Source organism: Boleophthalmus pectinirostris, unplaced genomic scaffold, assembly GCF_026225935.1.
Source record: "Boleophthalmus pectinirostris isolate CB_2022bp ecotype Guang Dong unplaced genomic scaffold, ASM2622593v1 HiC_scaffold_5, whole genome shotgun sequence".
NCBI classification, from domain to species: Eukaryota; Metazoa; Chordata; class Actinopteri; order Gobiiformes; family Gobiidae; genus Boleophthalmus; species Boleophthalmus pectinirostris.
In genome coordinates, this window is record NW_026571404.1 from 29,721,655 (window position 1) to 29,742,785 (window position 21,131).

A 21,131-nucleotide genomic window follows, 5' to 3' on the forward strand; every position below is an offset into this window, starting at 1 on the left:
GTAGCTTAGAGTGGCACGTTGGACTCACTTTTTTGGTTCGTTCCTCCGTTCCATTCCATGTCCGCGTGGAGTGATGAGTGTGGCTCTGCGGTCGCTGTCTGCTCCGTGCGTGTTTGCGTGCGCTGCGGGTGGTGCGGCTTTGTAGTTTACTGAAGTCGTGCTGGGACACCCGAGTGGATTCGTGTATAGGGCGCTCTGGCTCGTGAGGCTTAAGAGCGGATTTAATAGCCCAGAAAATACGGTAATTATATCGCGGGCCAAATTTGTCCCCCGGGCCTGAATTTGACATGTCTGCTGTAGAACATACCAGGCTGAACAATGATATATCTATAGAAACAAGGCAGTGAGGGACCCCCAGCCAAAAAGCCAAAAAGTTACATACTGCACCTAAAAGAAAGAGTGTATCATATGCACAAGTAAACAGAATCATTTAGAGTCTGGATTTAAACGTAGTCAAAGTAGAGGCTTGTCTCATATGTTCAGGAAGACTGGGGCTGCTCTGATATTTCTAACTTCAGAGTGACTGACAGGCAGACTCAGTGGTGATCCTACTCCTCCTCCTCCTCTCTTACTTTACTGTCCCTGAAGGGAAATTTGTCCTCTGCATTTGACCCTTCCTTCAATGCTGCTGACCCATCTTCATGATCCTGTTGCTAGGCTTGGTCAGGATTACCTTATTTAGACAAGAGGAGAACATGCAAACTCCCCACAGAAAGGCCAATGTGCCACCATTTAGATAAACAAAATAAATGACTTATAGCTGGATCCAAATGACGAATACAATACAGTTACTGAAGAGTAGGGATGTAACAATAATCGAAATACCATGATATATTGTCAGAAGTCAATAATATTGTGGGCCATCATAATATACTTAATTACAAGTTTTTTTGTTTTTGTTTTTTTGGTTAAATTCATTGTTATGGTGTAGCAATAGCTAAAAAACTGAGAGAACTGCATAGACAATGAGAAGATTATCATGAAAATGTAGTATTAAGAGATTTGGATATTGTTACATGCCTACTGAAGCGTGAAATGAAAACAGGAGTACAGAGGTATACATGGCTACACCTACTAGCCCATACTGGTTATTAGATTATGGTAATTCACACCATTTGTCCATGTTTGAGTTCAACAGACCGGTGTTTGTTTCAAGCCAGGGCCAATATTCATTTATGCTAATCAAAATTTCACTTCGCAAACATATGGACAGCTCGTCCCACAAATTATGGAAGAAAATCATCTGCATATCCACAAACAGAAACTCCCCAGAATATACAGCCAGATAGTAAGAAGTTCAAAATGTGAGGTTCATTCAAGAGCTGATGCCAAACTGTGAGAGAGATGCAGGATTATTAAGGCAGAAGCAGAGTCAGCTCATTAGATGGACTTAAAGTGAAGGCCAAGTGAATATTATACAAGTTCAGCGACCTTTCTGAATCATGCATTGAGAGGGTACTGTAAAAATAATATTGGGATAATTGCAGAGTTTAAGTTGGTGTTTGATTGACAAGATGGAGCTGTGGTCTAACAATATGAGTTTTTTTTTTTTTAGAAACGAATGCTGAGCTTGGATGGTATGGAAACTTCTGATTAAGGAAAAAAAAAACGTAATCTACTGATACCAGATACAGGCTTTAATACAGGAATGTTTAAGGGTACTGGTTTCGGAATTCATAATCATAAATGTATTTATATAGCACTTTTAAAAATGATCATTACAAAGTGCTTTCCAAAGTACAGGTACAAAAAAAAAAAAAAAAACTTGAAGGAGTTTAATGAGCTATTAATTACAGGTCTCTTGATACTGATTCAATATCACAATTTGCATGTAGTGGGATCACAAGTTAACACATTTTAACAATTTCAAGGCTTTTTGACCTGGCAGGTTGCTCAGATCAATGGCAGCTTCAGACAGTTTTTAAGAAGGTGCTCAAGTCTTTCTTGGGGGAGCTCACACAACATGGTTTTGTTAAACTGGCAAACTTCACTGGTTGGTTAAAAACATACTACAACTATTCCCACTGGAAGGCCATGAATAAATTCAAATTCAAATACTTTAAAGAACTCACTAACATTTCCTTTGAATATAAAAGTCTGGGGACCTGTCGTGGAATACCTTGGAGAGGATCACGCTAAAACACTAATAAAAGGTTTTATAAATGTAAAAAAAAAAAGAAGAAGAATTATTCAAACACTTATACTAGGCATGAGCATTTGATTAAATTTTCTTAATCGATTGTCGGGAAAATTAATCGATTTTCGATTAATCATTAACATTTTTATATTCAAATTCTCATCATTATGATTTCTAATCTGCATAAACTCAATGTTACAACATATAAATCATAACCACTATAGAACCACATCAGTCTGTTTGAGATTATAATGAGATTATAATGTGTTTAATGATAACATTTATTTATCTTTTACAGAAACGAAACTTAAAACTGTAAGGCTAATTTACATAAACTATAAATGCTGAAAAAAGCCCTGTATGTAGACCCTTTCACACTCAAGTACGCATCACTGGGCCTATGGGGATAAACTGGCCTTCCAAGGGGGCTGCTGATCCCCCCCGATGCCCTCTCTGCTCTGACTGACCACACCTCCTGTGCCTGGTGGGGGTTGGAGGCGATCGATCCAAATCAGAGATGAGGCATGAATAAGATCAGCTGCATGAAGGACGGCTAGGGGCTAGCTGCTAGAAAAATCGATTTGTTAACACTAATTCTAAGTTAACCCTGTAGCTCTGACCTCTGACATATTTAGAAATGCAGGGGATTCACACCAGTTAAAGAGCTCATGTGTCAGTCTTCTCTCAGGTTAAAATGTGCACTGAACTGAATTCTGATTTGAAAAGAAATCTTTGCACTATTGCAACAATTGTCAGTTAAACTCAGAGCAAGATCTTTTTTTCTGAAATGGTACACCCATATATTCTATCTGCAATGTACACATAATGGACAGACAGAAGACAGTTAAAAGGTTCTATTATGCATTAATCCATGTTATAATGCTGTTGCCTCCTCAAAAACTTACCTGGAGCTGTGTTTTGATTCATTCACACATATTTGAGTAACCCCTTATTATTAGTCTGTCTACATCTGCAAAACTGAAAATGTTCTGTTCCACCTAGTGATGTCATGAAGCTAGGGATGGGCATTCGATGAAATTTTCTTAATCGATCGTCAGAAGAATTAACAATTGATTATCAATTAATCATTAACGTTTTTATATTAAAATGATCATCATTATTATTACTATTTGCACTACTAATCTGCATACATAAATTCACCTTTACGACAAATAAACCGTAACCACTGTAGAGCCACATCAGTCTGTTTGACATTATAATGTGTTTAATGCAGATGTGCGCAACTCTCACAGAAACGAAACTTAAAACCACATCGCTAATTTGCATAAATTAAGCAAAGACAAAAATACAGCTCTTGTGCGCTGATGCGGTCAATTTCTGTTGGATTAAAAGACATGACTCAGTGGAATACAGGTTAGTGTGACCATATTTGCGTTTGTTAAAACCAGGACACCGTACGGGGGGAGGAGGTGGGACTCGTCATTGATATTACGCGACTCTCACCTGGCAAAGCTTTTTCCCACTGAACACAGAAACATATGTTCCTGCTTTATACACTGTGCACATGGCCTCACACTTGTACCGACCGGAACGGAAAGTGTGGAATTTCTTGTACAAGTCATCATTAAATACGCATTTGTGCTTTGGTACGTTGCAGACTGACCGTCTGTTTGTGTCTCACTCCTTCTGAGTGCAGAGAGCTACATGTACGGACCCTTGTTTGATCACCCTACACTACACACAGCAACCTACATTCAGTTTGTCGATTAAAATGAACATAATCGATGAAATTCTTAATGATCAATTATCAATTAATCGACTAATCATGCCCATCCCTACATGAAGCAGTAGTTTTCAAGTTAACAGCTACCTTTTACATTTAGTTCAGTAGAGATTGTAAACTCCCAGGCTGAAATCCTCCAAATGATTCTAGTGAAAGTGCATGAAGTTTAAAAACACACTGGAGCAGTCAAATGAGGTTCATTTGGTCCTCTGATTATTTATGTTATGTTCTTTTTTCAGACCAAGAGTTTGTTTTCATACCTGACAGTTTCGACTGCTCACTAGCGGTCTTCCTTAGAGTGGTCACGTGAAGTTACTGTGACGTGACCTTTCAGCTGATTTAAACAGGATTCCTACCGGTGGAGGCAGGACGACAGTGCCATCTGCAGTCCCACTTCCCCAGGACAGTATCCCAGGTGTGTGAGAGTAAAAAAAGCCCCTTGTCCCGGTTTATAGTCCCGTGGGCATGTTTCAGTATTTCAATTGCCTCTTTAATCCAGCGACGGTGTTTTCCTCTGTCCCAATGATGTTTGCTGATGTGGTTCTCTCTTTTATAGCGGTCAAAGATGGCCAATTTGAGTTGTTCCTGTTCTGCTTTGTGTTTTGTTACTCGTGTGCACGTCTTCACTATTTCCTTCTCACATTCGCTAGCGAGCAGTCGAAACTGTCAGGTATGAAAACTCACTCTTGGTCTGAAAAAAGAACATAATAACATAAACACAGTCAAGCATTTCCTGTACATGACATCAAGTTTTTTGTGTTTGAGAGAAGAACTCATCTAAATATGCAGGATTTGTTTGTTTGTGTGTTGTGAATGAAATAAAACACAACTCCAGGTATGTTTGTGATGAGGAAACAACATTAAAACAGGCATAGATCAGAAAATAGCATTATATGAGCCCTTCATCTATATAAATCTGATGTGCACTTGTCCTTTTTCTGACCTATAACCGCAGTGCATGAGTTATCCTGCCCATTTAATAACATGCAATAAGCCTTGGATCTGATTTAACCTATCCCCCAGTACAAACAGTCTCCTCTCAGAAGATTGGTACATGTAATTGCTATGCAGAAAGACAATGAGCAGCCCTGAATGCATATGCTACTTATTCATATTCATATGCCATTCTATTCCTGGTAGTTTTCAAACTTAGCATGCGATGCTAACCCCCATGCAATCATCCCTCATCTCCATGCTTCAGCAGATATACAGAGAATACATATATCCAGAAGGTATTGTGGAGCCAAAGCATCATTATGGCTCTCCTTCCTGATGTTGAGTAATGAAGTGCCTGTCTCTCACCTGGGTTCACACGGGATGAAAAAGAATAATACGCTAAAAAGATTTCACTCGTACGGATGATTATAGCCCCTTTCTGCTCTTGTTATCTGCTTTAAACATGTCTATAGCGTTGCGTTAGGCTTTCTGACTAAGGGCTGACTCACGCTCCCCTCTCTCAGCTCTGCGTCGTGCGTGCAAACTTTACTTTACCTGGCAATTGTCAAACACAGGAGAAATGGTGTCACCGGGTTCATAGAATATGCATTGAAGTCAGCTAAAAAAAACAATATATTTGAGATTGTCTGATGCACTGAAGTCAGCTAAAAAAATAAAATAAAATCAATATATTTTGGATTATCTACTGAAAAAACATGAGGTAGCATTAAAGGTGCACTGTGTAACTTTCTCATAAAGGGTCCGTCATTTGCTTGTTTTTATGGATATTATGGATTATTATAGGGATGGGCATTTGATTAAATTTTCTTAATCGATCGTCGGGAGAATTAACGATCGATTATTGATTAATCATTAACGTTTTTATATTAAAATGATCATCATTATTATTACTATCTGCACTACTAATCTGCATAAATAAATTCAACTTTACGACATATAAACTGTAACCACTCTAGAGCCACATCAGCCCGTTTGACATTATAATGTGTTTAATGCAGCTTTGTGCAACTCTCACAGAAACAAAGCTTAAAACCGCATGGCTAATTTGCATAAACAAAGCGGAAAAAAACAAAACAAAACAGCTCTTGTGCGCTGATGCAACACGACTCATAGGAATACAGGTCAATGAGACCATATTTGTGTTTGTCAAAACCAGGACATCGTACGGAGGTGGGAGGTGGGGACTCGTCATCGACATTGTGCTCCCCTCACCTGGCAAAGCTTTTTCCCACTGGACACTGAAACATATGCACTGCTTTGTACACTGTGCACATGGCCTCACACTTGTCCCGAACCAAATGGAAAGTGTGGAATTTCTTGTACAAGTCATCGTTAAATACACATTTGCGCTTTGGCACGTTGCAGACTGACCGACTGTTTGTGTCTCCTTCTGAGTGCAGAGAGCTACATGCACGGACCCCTGTTTAGTCACTTTACGCACAGCAACCTACATTCGGTTTGTCAATTAAAATTAATGTAATCGATGAAATTCTTAATGATCAATTATCAATTAATCGACTAATCATGCCCATCCCTAATGGATATGCCATTTTTCTGCCTGGAATGTTCCACAGTATGACATCAAACAATAATACCTTACATTTATTCAGTTATATGTGGTTTATAGCTCAAAATTACCTCAAAAAAGAGGCATTCTGACCATGTTTCATTTCAGATGAAGCAAAAAAACATTTGATGGACCATCTACAAGAAAAGATACACAATGCACTTTAAAGCTATAATATGCATATGATCATTTCAATTTTTTTATCATTGCTATTTTACACAAAGAATAGTCAAACTTCAACCTCCAAAGACTCTAAAGAACATGCTTTTAAATGGAAATTACAAATGACTGAGCCTTGATCTAGATTCAAACTGGATTAAATGCACAACTCCGGGTAGCATCAGCAAAATATGTTCATATAATTCAGTCTAGATGAGTTGTTAGTAGACTTTTGTAATTTTGTCTAGTCCATCTTTTTCAGTTCTGATAGCAATTTCAATACTAAACTCTAAGTATTTCCTGATTCTCAATATCTACCAATACTAGAGCAAAAACTGAAAATAGCACTTTATTTCCTCTATAAAAACTAAATAAAATAGGACAAAACTGATCCAAATGTGTTTCGTAACTGTTATTTATCCTTTCAAGTAACCACAAAACAGCTATGAATAAATAAAAGTACCAACATTACGAGACTTTCTGGGAGACTACAGCCAGTATATAATCTCATTACATTGATGCATCCCTAATTTTGTCCTCTACATTTGACTTGTCTTTTAACCAGTGCCTCAACAACAACCTTGGGTGCAAATGGACCCATCTCTATATCTCTATCCAGGATCTGACACGGCAGAACATGACCCACTGATAAGGACGGCAAGATCATATTGAAGATCATACTGAAATCGCTATTTGAATAGACACAATTCGCTAATTACAAAGGCTACATTTTTTGAATACCATACTGTGTTATTCTGCAAAAAACAAAAAACAAAAAAATAATAATAAACAGCTAGCCCTGCAGTTTAGATCAGTACAATCATTCTTGTATTAGTTTTTCAGCTCATATTTCAGTCTTTTTGTAAATTCTTCTGGATGTATTCAAAATATGACATTTCAACAGAATCATATTATTAAAACATAAATTGCAAATCTAAAAATCACAATTGGATATTTTTCCACGACTGCCCTACCACAGACTCTATCAAATCTGAGGCATTCTTTATATAATGACAAATCTCTGAAACCTCAATTCTGAAAATAAAAGTCGTTGAACTAAAAACTCCAAATAGCTTCATTTGCCTTTGCAACTGATTATTTCTTAGTAAAAACAAAAAACCAGGACCCAGTTAGCAAGCAAGTAATGAATTGTTTGTTTATAGAGACTGGTATGAGACCTGGAGCGCAGAGAGAATTCAGTAGCATGCTGTGAGTTCTGACCTGAATAGCACATATGAACTTCTGCCTGCTGTTTGTACCAAAGTGGCCACTGCAACCCCATTGGCAGCACAGAGGATGGTGGTTTTGCAGTGTTAAAGGTCTGCTGTGTAACTTTTCTGGTGGAGTTTGTCTCTGTTACGACCCAGGAAGATGAGTCTCAACATATTTATAAAAGGACACGGAGACCAAATTAAAGATTAGAGTTCTTTTATTTTTTTCTTTCTGTAGAGATGTTTTTAAACCCAAAAAGAAACCCTTAACCCGTGAACAAACCAAGAAAATTACAACAGACAGGTGGACCTGATGAGTCGGCCAAAAAGAACAAAAGGGTGCGACACCGGGCCAACACTATACAGGGCCGAAGGAGCTGATGCCAGCACCCTTAACTAAAGACCAAAAAAACCCAACAACCTAAACCCAACAGAAAAACGAAAACAGGACAGCCGGTCCAACCAGGTCAAAACAAAAGGCTAACAGCTAACAAAAAAGCTACCCTAACGATGGAGCAGGGAAGCCAGCAGGGCGGGTCCAGTACCTGCGGTGGCGGATGAGGAGGAGGAGAGAGAGCGAGGCAGCGCCGGGCTCGCGCATTTAAGGACTCCTGCCGGAAATGAGTACAAAAAAACCCACAAAAACATAACCAACTTACAGAAACAAAACTAAGCAGAAATGCTACAAAAAATAAAAACAATTAAAAAAAACGGGAAAGTCAAAAGGTGCCCAAATGTAACAGTCTCCATGGAAATGTTATTGCTTTATATAAAATGAGAGTCGCCCCTATTCACAGAAGGAATGATTCTTTTGGAGTAATAGAAACACCCATAGTGAATAAATGGTAGATATGCTGGTATATGTTTAATGTCATACCATGGCACATTCCTGGCAATGCAATAACATCTCCATGGCGACAAGTAGGTAGCGGAGTTGCGCAGTGAACCTTTAACTTTGCAGTGATTTTTAGTTTCAAGTCCCAGACTATGTGATACTTTTCTTTGTATGCTGCCTTACCTAAAGCACATTGGCCAAGTACTCCAGACCTATATCATGGATCAAGATGGGTCTCCAGTGAGGCCTGTAATGCTTTAGTCGCTTAGTGAATTCATGTGTCAGCGGAGCCTTCAAGATAAAAATGTTTGAAGTGTGATATATTGGTGAAGTAAATGTAGACGATAAACAATAATACTGAAACCAAACCCTGAATCAGAATTATCCCCAAAATGTTTCTAAATGTACAATATAAAAGAAAACATAAAGGTGAAATAACTAAAGAGCAGAAGGTAATGTATCTTCAAAAAATAACCAAAAATACCCCACTACTGCAAAGAATGATGATGACTATTGACCCCCCAAAAATATTCGATCAGTCATAAGTCAGGCAGTAGTTAGGCTAGTCTTCGGCAACCAAAATTTGTATTGGTCAACCATCTACAGAACTACTACTAACTACTACTAACTGGAATTATAAGGATTTATATAGACAGCAGCAAAAACAAGAAGGCATGGAGTGAGTTCTTTGGAGTTTTGTGAGTCCCTGAACAGTTTAATCTGCCTCTTCACTTTCAAGGATGCCGTTTACAAGTAGGAATGCACCCATTCAATACTGGCATCTGATTAAATTTGCTGGATCAGATATCTTCTTCCACATATCAGTTCAGTCAATATCTAGTTTGGCATATAAATGGATGTAATAAGACTATTTACTGGTCGTAGTGAACCCTCAACTATGTTTGAACTTTTTCTACAAAGCTGCACTGCAGTTACTTGAGAGATAAATACAAAAGTACATAGCACATTTGGATTGGCCATGTCTTATTTTATTTTTGTATAAAGTAAATAAATGCTGTTTTGAGTCTCTGCGCTGGTATCGGTTGATATCGGGAATCAGCAGATACTTAAAAGTTATAGTAGTGAAACTGTTGTTAGAACTGAAAAGGCTGGATCCCTATTTATTAGTACTTCTATAGGCTAGACGTATTTGTGTGAGATCCTCAAAATAAATATTTTTGCTAGCTCCATCCGGGGTCACCTTTTAGTTAATTAATTGTTGTCTTTATTGTTGTTGTCGACCAAGAATTTATTTAGTCAGCCCCTAGTCTCCAAGAGCTGCAAATTTAGCCGGGCGGGTTGCTCCAGTGTCATTGAAAGATTCCAGGTTCCAATCATAGACTCTATAAAGAAGAGGACTAAGGGAGTATGACGTCACCCACAGTGTTCAGCTCCGGTCAAATAAAGCTCACGAGGCTAGAATTTTGAGCAGATTAGGAAAAAGAATTTATTTACGAACAAAATAGAGTTATAAAAAACACTAGGATTATGTAGAGCAGGTTAATACAAACATTTTAAGACAAAAATGACGAGGCTCACGGCAGCAGTTACAGATATGGGGGTGACAATTTTTCAACGTAAAGTCAATTGGAAACTCAGTCGATGGAGCCAGAAGCGCCCCCATGAAACCTTCCTATTCGGAACGTGGCGGGTAGCGGGTTCGCCATGTCCATTTATACAGTCTGTGGTTCCAATGCAGTTATTCCACTCATAAGTAAATTGCCAGTAAAAGAAAATTGCAGTTGGATATAGCACAAACTGTCTATTCTATTTCCGCTATTCTTTTGTTCCATGAAAAACAAGACACAAGCTTCGACGCAGCTCGGGTTACATCATGTTCGTCTAACTCATACAAATGCAAGAATGAGCATCTGCTATTACTTCCTTTTAAGAGCAGTGAAAGAACAATGCCAATCCCTTACGTACATTGTTATCAAGAAAATAACATTTCTCAGTGCAATTATAAGTAACATAGTTTGACTAATAGCTCTGAGTTGCTGGAGGTCAAGTTGCCATTTCCATGCTTCTAAGTCCATTAATTTCTGTTGTCAAAAGTAATAGGCTCTTTTACTTCCCTAAACTTAAATGGCTCCAAAATCCGTCCAATTCAATACGGTTTCCACAAAATCTGTTTCACCTGAGCAAATCCTGTTCTAAATGTAAGTGGTCTAGGGCCTGCTGCTTATTTTAATATCTTTCTGTTGTTCCAGTTGGGGGTGTGCAATTTCATGTTGTACGATGCTATGTGGTTGGTTTTGGAGGCACCACTGGAATTGAAACTTAAATAAATTGAAGAAAAAAAAATAAAAGTATTTATCTTTTTGGTAAATTTGGTAAATGGTCATGTTGTTATAAAACGCTTTTCGTCCTTCAAGTCACTCAAAACACTTTACATCAAGGAACCATTCACACACACATACACCAGTGTGTGCAGACTAGGGATGGGCATGATTAGTCAACTAATCCATAATTGGTCATTAAGAATTTCGTCGATTACGTTAATTTCTAATAAACAAACCAAATGTAGGTTTCTGTGCATAGATTTGAGGCTCCGTCTGACAATGCAAATACTGGAGTTGTGGCCTCAGTCCCATGTTTGGGCTCTGGCACCTCCTTGGAGATCACTGTACCACTCAGTGAGTGTGTTCATATGCATATCTGTATCCCGGTTTCGTCATGGCGCATGTAAACGCAGTATCCCGCTTACTGCAACATAAAGAGCTGCACTAAACCTGCACACGTCACAAACATCGCGACACACAAACAGAACAGACTCACCTTCAGCATCAACATCCCTCTGTCACAGAAAGAACGCCTATATTCCACTGAGTCGTGTCCTTTAGTGCATTAAACACATTATAATCTCAAACGGGTTGATGTGGCTCTATAGTGGTTATGGTTTATATGTTGTAAAGTTGAGTTGAGATTAGTAATAGTAATAATAATGATGATACTTAAAAACGTTAATGATTAATCGAAAATCAATCGTTAATTCTCCCGACGCTTGATTAATAAAATTTCATCGAATGCCCATCCCTAGTGCAGACACTGAGGGTGAGGTGGGTTAAGTCTTTTGCCCTAGGAAACAAAAACGGCATTAATCTATGAGAGCTGAAATCACACCGCTCTACCAATGATGTTTATGTCGAGAGCAGGATTCGAAGCGCCTGAGCCACTGTTGATACAGATATCCAACAATAACAAAACAAAAACACACCCTTTTAACTTCTACATTACCTAGATACATTTCTTTTTATTTAGAAACCTATAGAAATATATAATGTTTCACTAGAAGAAATGGATGAATGCTCACACAAGGGGAGTCCACGTATTATGGCTACATCCTATTGATCTAAGCTGTGCTGTTATTAGGGCTGAATTATTTTAAGAAAAAAATGTATTGTGATTTTTCTAGTAGAGATTGAGTTTTTTCAAATCAAGTTTTAGTGCACTTGAACATTTGCAAACATCACAGAAACTTGCATCATACCAAAGTCCTGCACTGACAATTTGATGCTGAACTGTTTGTGCACATTTGTTTACATTTTACAGAAACTAAACTTAAAATCACATGGCTAATTTGGATAATAAGTGCTGAGAAAAAAAGCTCACTCCTTGTGCCGCCACCAAGCTCTGTGCTCCTTGGAATATGAGTGTTCTTCCTGTGACAGAGGATGTGCTGATGATGGTGAGTCTGTTCTGTGCTTCTATTGTGTTGGACATGGTTCATGATTAAACTTTACATGAATGGCAGTTTTAAATCCTAGCCTCCTAGTATTGAGGTGAATTACTTTGCGGCGCACAGACCTCGACGCATATCCATAAATCAAAAACAACAGCGACAAAGCGACTGTGGGAGTGTGCTTTGAGTCGACACAGAACTATACTTCGCCTTTAAAATTGGGCTTTAGGAGCACTGCAAAAAACCTTAGACGCTCCCAAAATCATGTTGTCTGAGATCATGATTATCAGTCCAAAATGATATATCGTTCAGCCCTAGCTGTTATTATTGACTAATCATCATCATCATCATCTTTATTCCGGACTCATGGTCCATTTTAAAAACAGACAAGGACAGTGACAATACAAAACTAGAAAAGCACCCAGAGAGCGCAGACCTCCGCCAAGGACTACCCCCATTTTTTATATAAATTGCGATAAAATCAGTCTTCTGGATCAGATCCGGATCAGCCTTTGGAATATGAAAGAGGATCCCATTGTCCATCCCTGAGTCAAATTTCATGGGGTTTGGTCAATAATTAACCGAGATACTGAGAAACAAAATTTTTGGCCCCATTTACCACAATGTTAACTAAAATTTCAAAGTGACCCAGAATCCAGGTTTTCTTCCGGATCAGCCCCAAAATGACATCAGTTCTTCCTTTTCACATTTCCAACAAATCCTGAAAATTTCATCAAAATCGGTCCATAACTTTTTGAGTTATGTTGCTAACAGACAAACAAACAAACAAACAGACAAACGCCGGCAAAAACATAACCTCCTTGGCGGAGGTAATAATAAACATTCATGTTTTTAAAAGACAATCATACCAGTGTCTCCACATACTGGACTGATATCTTATTGCACTGAATCTCAGATTTGTGAGTGACATTATTATTTCATTGTCTGATTTGTTCAGTCTGCAGATAAAACTGTACATTAAAATTCTTAGTGCAGCTTGCAAAGTGTTCACTCGTGCTGTAACAAACATTTCAGTCGCACTCGTCCATCATGGCCTCCTCAAAAGCACTCGTAAAGCATCATTGTAGGCCACTTGCAGTCTTTGCAAACTGGCTTTTTTATAATTAGTCCAGAGGTGAGCTGTGTACAATGGTGTACAATATGATTTAAACAATAACAACTTTACATCATCTGCACAAGAACCAAACTTATGCATAAGAGTATCTGTCTGAGCACAGAGCATCCTACATTGTCTATACATATCATCATCATCTGTCATGTCCACGGTGATGATATGCCCGAGATATTTATTTTTGTTGTAACAGACAACACAACATTTGACAGGCAAAAGTCAGGAAATCTCATGTGCTTATCTTCTTTGGTCCTACAGATCATGACTAATATTTCAGTGTCACCAAAACTGATTCCCAAACAGACATTAAGAAAGCTTTTAACAGATCAGACTTGCCTAAAAATTAAATGTGTTTAAAATCAATAAAAAGCCCTATTGAAAGCAGTAAATATGCCAAGGAGTACAAATATTGCACGGTAATATACAGTATATTCTCACACACAAACACACACACACACATGCACGTACATACTCCCCTTAGCCGCCACAGTATCACCATCATCAGAAACATAATATTCATTTGGCATAGCTGCTCACTACACCAACTAACCAAGATAAATTTGCTTGACCAACACAAATGTAATTACTGCTAGATGCAACAGCTTTTAGTTAATTCATGGGGCAAACCTAACAGATGACACTTTGGACATCCACTTTAATGATAGCGTTCCATTTACATAAGCCCAAGCACAGAGAGCCAAAATTGGAGTTTGGCAGGAGCTCTCTTAATTCAAGTGGCAGCCCCAGTAGCGCCTGAGTACATAAATAACCACTTGTAAACTTTTGCACTTTGTCAACTTCACTCTTTCAAGTCCGACTCATTTGCCTGGCTCCTTGGATCTTTGTTACGCGCCGGTGGTTGCTTTCTGTGCCCACTGCCTTTCAGTGCGTTCTAAAAGAAGAGTCCTGCCTAGATTACTGCTACGTGGCACCATTAGCGAACACAAATCTCTTTCTCTCTCTGGCGTCAGGTCGGGACTAAATTCTGCAGCGCATGGCAATTTCATGGACTTGCCACAGATAAATCTTCACACCAGACTGACCATGAATCTAGCAGGTAGTATGGAGAAGGCATAGGCTGTGTGGAATACCTGGGGTTATTAAAACGCAGCATAACGTGAAGAAAAGATGCAATGGGATTTGTAGTTTTCAGTGTTAACTGAGAGGCAACAGAATGAAAGTGCAAAGTAAATATTTAATATCAATAATATAATGTTGTTACCTCCTCAAAAACATACCTGGAGTTGTGTTTTGTTTCATTCACACATGTTTGAGTAACCCTCTATTATTAGTCTGTCTAAATCTCCAAAGCTCAAAATGCTCTGTTCCACTTATATTATGAGGAGGTAGTTTTAAAGTTTACAGGTACCTTTTCCCTTCAGTTCAGTAGAGATGATGGCAATTCCAGGGCTGAAATTATGGAGCACTTCCTGTATTATCATATGATATCACAAGGTGGAACAGAGTGTTTTCAAGAACTCAGCCTAAATAATAAAAACACAACTTCAGGTATGTTTATGATGAGGAAACAACATTATAACACAGATCGGAAATAGCGTAATGCATAAAACTTTTTCCATTTATGCAGGTTGAGGATTGGCATAAGACTAAGACTCTTGTACAAAATGTGGCTGCAAGGTTTTTAACAGGAGCAAACAGGCGAACTCACATTACACCAGTTTTATCTTCACTGCACTGGCTTCCGGTTAAGTTTTGTGTTGATTTTAAAATATTGGTTTTAACTTACAGAGCTTTAAATGGACAGGCACCCCAGTACATCAGGGACTTACTGTGCCCCTACTCCTCAGGCCGCACCCTCCGGTCCTTTGGTCAGGGCCTCTTGGTGGTCCCAAAGACCTGATTTAAAACTCGGGGTGACGTGAGCTTTCAGGCTGTGGCTCCCAAATTATGGAATGCCCTGCCCCTAGCCCTACGTGAGGCAGACTCTGTAGACTCTTTTAAAAAGCAGCTCTAGACACTCCTATTTAGACAGGCTTTTAGTTGACTGTGTCTGTAATTCCTCTGTTCTTGTTTATGTTGTTTTTATGTTGTTTTTTGCTCTGTAAAGCACTTTGTGATTTTTTATATTATTTTTTTAATCTGTGAAAGGTGCTATATAATAAAGATTTACTTACTTACTTACTTACTAAAGCCAGTGGTGTCAGAGAATTCAGTGAAGTCACCTTGTTTTAATGCAGCTACAGGTCAAGTGTTTGAGCCCAAATTGAAATGTGCAAGAATTGTTTGCTTGTACTTGAAATTCATGCAATGCCTCACATCTAAGTGAACCAGCCAACTGCACAGAGTCCCTTATTCAACAGTGAAGGTACCTAGCCTGATTCATCAGCCGATTTCACTTCGTGGAAATCGTCTGACCTCACAGAATTAGGATTAGTTCACTCAACAGTAGGCAGGCAATCGCTGCTATTTGGTTGGAACGTATGTAATGCGCCGATAATGGGGCTAACTGGTATATTAAGCTTTTCCCAAATCCCGTAGGAAGAAGGACAATAATGTCTTTCCCCTTCTTAAAATTCACCAGACATTCTCTTTGTTCCAGCTTTAAATCCTCAATCTTGGGAATCGTTGCCAACACAGAATTTATGGCTTCGTCTACATCTATCTACATCCTCGCCCACATTGTGCTGTACCACAAAAAAGGACCCAGTCATGGCTTCACAGCTGATCACTGATTGGCCGGTGTGCAGTATACAACTTCCGGGGTTCTTGCAAACCGTCTACTGTACTCCAATTGCTGACCTAGTCGCAGGAGAGAAATTAAATTGAGCGGCGGCACTAGGTGGCACCAGCCTGGCTAGAAGGTACCAGTCACTGTGAGTTTTTCTGGTGGGCACCCGTCAGCTTGTCTCTATGGAGATGACAGAGTTTTGCATGGAATCTTACACAGTATGGCATTTCAGTCTTCTACCTTAAATGTATTCAGTTCCAAATGTATTTATTGCCTTGAAAAACATGTTCTGATTATAAGCAGGATCTACCCCTGACTATGTTAACACCATAGATTATATAAACAAGTGGATTAAGGGAGTGTGATGCCACCCATAGCTTTCCGCTCCAGTCAAATGAAGCTCATTGAAGCTTGCAGTTACATGGGCAAATTTGGTGCGAGTTCCAAATTAGGAATAGGAACTGATTTAGGGACTAAATTGTGAAATAAAAACATGATCATGTAGAGCAGGTTAATACGATCATTTTAACACCACAATGAAAGACAGAAAGAACGACAATCATTTTTTCAATACAAAGTGAATTGGAGCCGGCTAGCAGTTTAGCTATGTCCATTTGCAGTCTATAGTTAATATCCAATGTTCTATCAACCAAAGTCACGTAAATCAAGTTCTGACCCAATTCTCAAATGCTACCACAAAACCAGAAAGAGAAAGTGTGGACATCAACAATCTACTCCAAATCTTTCAAACTTTTAAACTGTGCCTGTGGGTACTCTTTAAAACTCCACTGTCTATCCACCTGAGTCTTGAGCATTACACAGGTGTGAGGCGCCATCCTTAACCTTCACTATAATGAGCCTTTAGTTTCTTTTCTGAGTCGACTTTCACCCCGTGCACGCCTCTCTCAATCATCAGATGCTATCCCACAGCGCAGTCCGTGACAATGTGCTGCCTATAGAGCCAAACATGGGAAGAATATCAATGGATTCTTCGCAAGGGCCCAACCTCCTCTGCCTCCTCTCATTTCCCAAATGTGCAGGAAAGTGACCCTCGCTTGCACACTGACGAACAAGTTGTCTTCAAGTTGCACTGTGTAACTTTTCTCCATAGAGATGTTACTGCTTTGTCTAAAATGTTTCACAGTAATAAGTATGTTTTATATATATATATATATATATATATATATATATATATATATAGAAAGGGAGAGCTTTTCTACCTTCAAGTCACTCAAAGCACTTACCATCAAGAAACCACTCACCTATTCACACCCACAGTCATTCACCAGGGTACACGGACACTGAGGTGGGTTAAGTGTCTTGGCCAAGGACACCACAGCATTCATCTGTGGGAGCTGGATTTGCACCGTCAACAAGTGAGTCAGTGGACCTGACTGCTCTACCAATGCTGTTTTTACATCAAGAGCGGGATTCTGCCAATCTTCAGATGAGTGAACAAACACCCTGCTAACTGAGCTACTGTCGCCCAGTATTTCACTAAACCGTTCTATCATCATGGAGACCAAACCAGGGGAAGTTACTGGTCAGATCTGTGGAGAGGCTACCCCGCTCATAGTCAGAATGCCTGTATTTCTATCTCTAGGTATTTTTGAGCAGTGTGATTCTATAATTAGGGGAACATTTCACTTCAGCCAAAAGTGAAATAATAAGTTTAGTTTTTTTGCTATTGCTAATTACATATTTTCGAAATAGACCCCCAAGGGGACAGAATTATTTGGCCAGCTTTTTGAATTATTCATGTTTTAAAAGTGTTTAAACAACAAGTAATGAGGGGTAGGTAATGGGTAATCAACACTTTATATTGATGTTCTCAAAGTATCACAGTTTTGATACCAAATTAGTTTGAAAGCTTTTGTGTCCTTTTGGCATCGGCTGTAGTGTTTTTTGTTATAAGTTTAAAACTTCTGCATAACTTTAAAATGTACACATATATACATTGGTGGTTGTATTTGTGTAAAGGGTCATATTTCAGTGATGCTCGCTGTCATTTCTTATGCAATACGTCCAAATATTTAAGAAATGGCCCAAAAAAGATCAGCTGGGTAACATTACCCAGTTGACACATCATGGTCTATTATAATAAGTATTTTTCAGATACATTTGTTGAAATCTATAATCCATTGAACATGAATGAAAAAGCTTTAACACTTTAGATAAAGCAAGAAAAATGTATGTATCTGCTTCAAAAGCGTAAAAACAACCACCAAATCTCACCAATGTCAACTGATTTCATAATGGAGTCCATGGAAAACATTACTGAGTTGACATGTTACCCAGTTGAGATTTTGTAACATTTTAGGATGTTGTGTTTATTACAGAGGTGATACAACCCCCACATAACCGTGGCCTATTGTTGTCATTAAGATCATTCCATACCCGTTACCGAATTTAAAATCTAATATAGTTCTACAAAAAACTTGTGCGTTATCCAGTTGATGTCTGAAAAGTACTGCAGCTGGGTGGGATGATTCTTTCAAAGAAGTGAGTTAAACCGGAGCAGTCTCTTTCAAATCTTACTCCACAAAGGCTGAGGCTTCATTGTGTTGAGTTTGTGACTACAGAGTGAAGCATTGCAGTTTTGTGAGGGATTATCCAAGGTGTTACCCAGTTGACAAAATTTGTTTGGACAAGCACATATGAAAGTATTCAATATAAAAGTCACGGGTACAAAAGTTTTAAACGTTTAAATCAGTCTTTTCTAACATTTAGATGTTGGATTTTTATGTGAAACATTGAAATTTGTAAAGCGCACAAGCAAAAAATGTTATTTTCACCACATAAACTAATGGATTCTGCAAAAATCAATAATGCTATCAAGGCTTCTAATTTTGTCCAAAGAGGGGCTGATGGACCAATGTAAAAACTATCATTGCTTTAAGAAAATAATTGCACAATTGATTTAAAAAAAAAAAGAAGGTGAATGGACATGAAATATACCCCTAATTATAGAACCATCCACCTATAAACCACCTGTAACTGAATAAATGTAAGGTAGAGCTGTTACTGTGATACTGTGGAACATTCAAAGCAGAGAAATGACATATCCATAGAAACAAGGAGATGGACCCCTAATTGAAAAGTTACACAGTGCACATTTAAGAAATATTCCCAGCATGCTCCAAAAGGTAAACCTGTAGCTTTTCTCAAAACAAAATAACATAATTGAATCACTAGAGAAATCACAGGCTATGAAATCATGGAAGCTGCATGTTCTACTATAGCTCAATACATTTCATCTCTCCAAATGACTTCTCGTAAAAACCTCTCCAATAAATGAAAAATTTAAATGTGTATCATGTTAGCGGAGATGAGACTGCAATCTGTTACAAAGCCAGCCTGAGTAGACAGAAATCAATACACGCATTTACCTGGTTACATACATGAAACTGGGCTTGTATAGTGAACTAAAATGGAGCTAATCCTAACAATGCAGGACCACACAAAAGCAGAGTTAGTAAAAGTGGACTGTGCATCAAAACTCAATCAGTTTAATCTCAGATATCCTGTAGTCTGTTTGCCTGGACTGCTGGCGTTATTTACCAAGCAAGACTGGTTCAATCTTGTGCGTAAAGATCTGTATTCGTTGACATTTGACCGTGCTGACATGCGATCTTGACATTAAAATGGAAACTGTAGTGGCTGCTTGTATTGGCAAGATGGTTGAGATGTATGCCTTGTGATTTTCTCTCAAATGTGGCGTTTAACCGGTTTATTGATTTATGTACGTGTGGCTACCGGCTGAGGCTGCGTTGTTCTATCATTTATTTAAGGGGGAGACGCAAAAAAAACACGTGGCACAGGCTTCAGGGAGCAAAATGATAGCGCTGTCCAGGCAATCCACAGTGACACGTGCGTTGTAAATAGTCCCACTTTGAAGTATCGCGTTAGGATAATTGCTTTTGCGAAATTTGACTCGTATAATCAAATCAAGGCAGCTCTAATAGAATTTCGCTTTGAACTGATGCCTGCCCAAGTGTGCACGCGTTTTAACCTCACGCAGGGTTTGAAATGAGTAAAAATACAATATGATAAAGCCACACAAGAACACGGTGGGAAATGTCAGCAGCCCTGTTGGTCTTATTGGATCATATTATATTACCCCGTGGTGAATGTGCACCGCGGGACTGAGTGTCACCGCGCGCAGATCGCCATCCAGTGCAGTTCGATTCAACTTCACATCAGTCACAGGCGAGGGGAAAAGTACACGGAAGGAAGGCTTACCTTATCAATGCTGCATCCCAAGTGCAGCGGAGGTCGTGGTGCATAAGAATGGAGTAAAGAGAAGTAGGATGACTGGAGACACCTAATCCTGTTCTTATTGTCCACCAGACCACGTCAAAACCAGCGTAATCTTCAAGTGTCCCAGTCCTGAACGCGCATATATCAACAGTAGTGGGTAAAAACGTTAGCACAAAAAGAAAGCGCGCGGGGACTGCCAACTTCACTGTATTCCTTCAAACAAAATCAGAAGATAGGTGCTTTTTCCTGATGATAAAGTCCAGTAAGTGAATTGTTTTCTCGGATACGCGTCGCTGACAGGTGGCAAACGCAACCACCAGCGGAAAAGCCTTGCTCATCATCCAGCGGTAGGATGTGGAGACTGCCAAAGCCATAGAGCGACTCTGTGGGAAGATTAACCCGTGAGTTATGTAGGTTTTTTTTTTTTTTTTTTTTTTCCCCCAACCCAATCTGCCGCTTTCTCTTTCCTTGCGCTCTGGCGCCACCCAAAGCTAAGCAGCACCGAGGCGCGGGACAACCCCTCATCAAAACCCGTCAAAGTTTTCAATCTGTTATCGTGAAGGCTACTGTAAGACAATATACGAGCTATCACTTAAAAAAAAAAAAAAAAAAAAAAAAAAAGTTTTAAAAAAGTGTTTATATTGCGTAATTTCATTTTTTAATGTTTGCTACACATTACAAGTCAAATTAGTCAAATTAAATGTAACAGGTATTAAAACTCATGTTCATAAAATTATTAACAACATGGACTGATCGTG

General features: G+C 38.8%; 1 long non-coding RNA gene across 1 annotated transcript in view; it reads right to left on the reverse strand.

The window, feature by feature from the left end:
* The window catches only part of LOC129411586 (uncharacterized), an 85,731-nt gene extending 65,093 nt beyond the window's left edge, over window positions 1-20,638 (reverse strand). The window contains exon 1 of the long non-coding RNA XR_008633383.1: window positions 20,356-20,638. This is a non-coding gene — a long non-coding RNA (uncharacterized LOC129411586). The remainder of the gene's footprint in view (window positions 1-20,355) is intronic.
* Window positions 20,639-21,131: the final 493 nt, after the last annotated feature.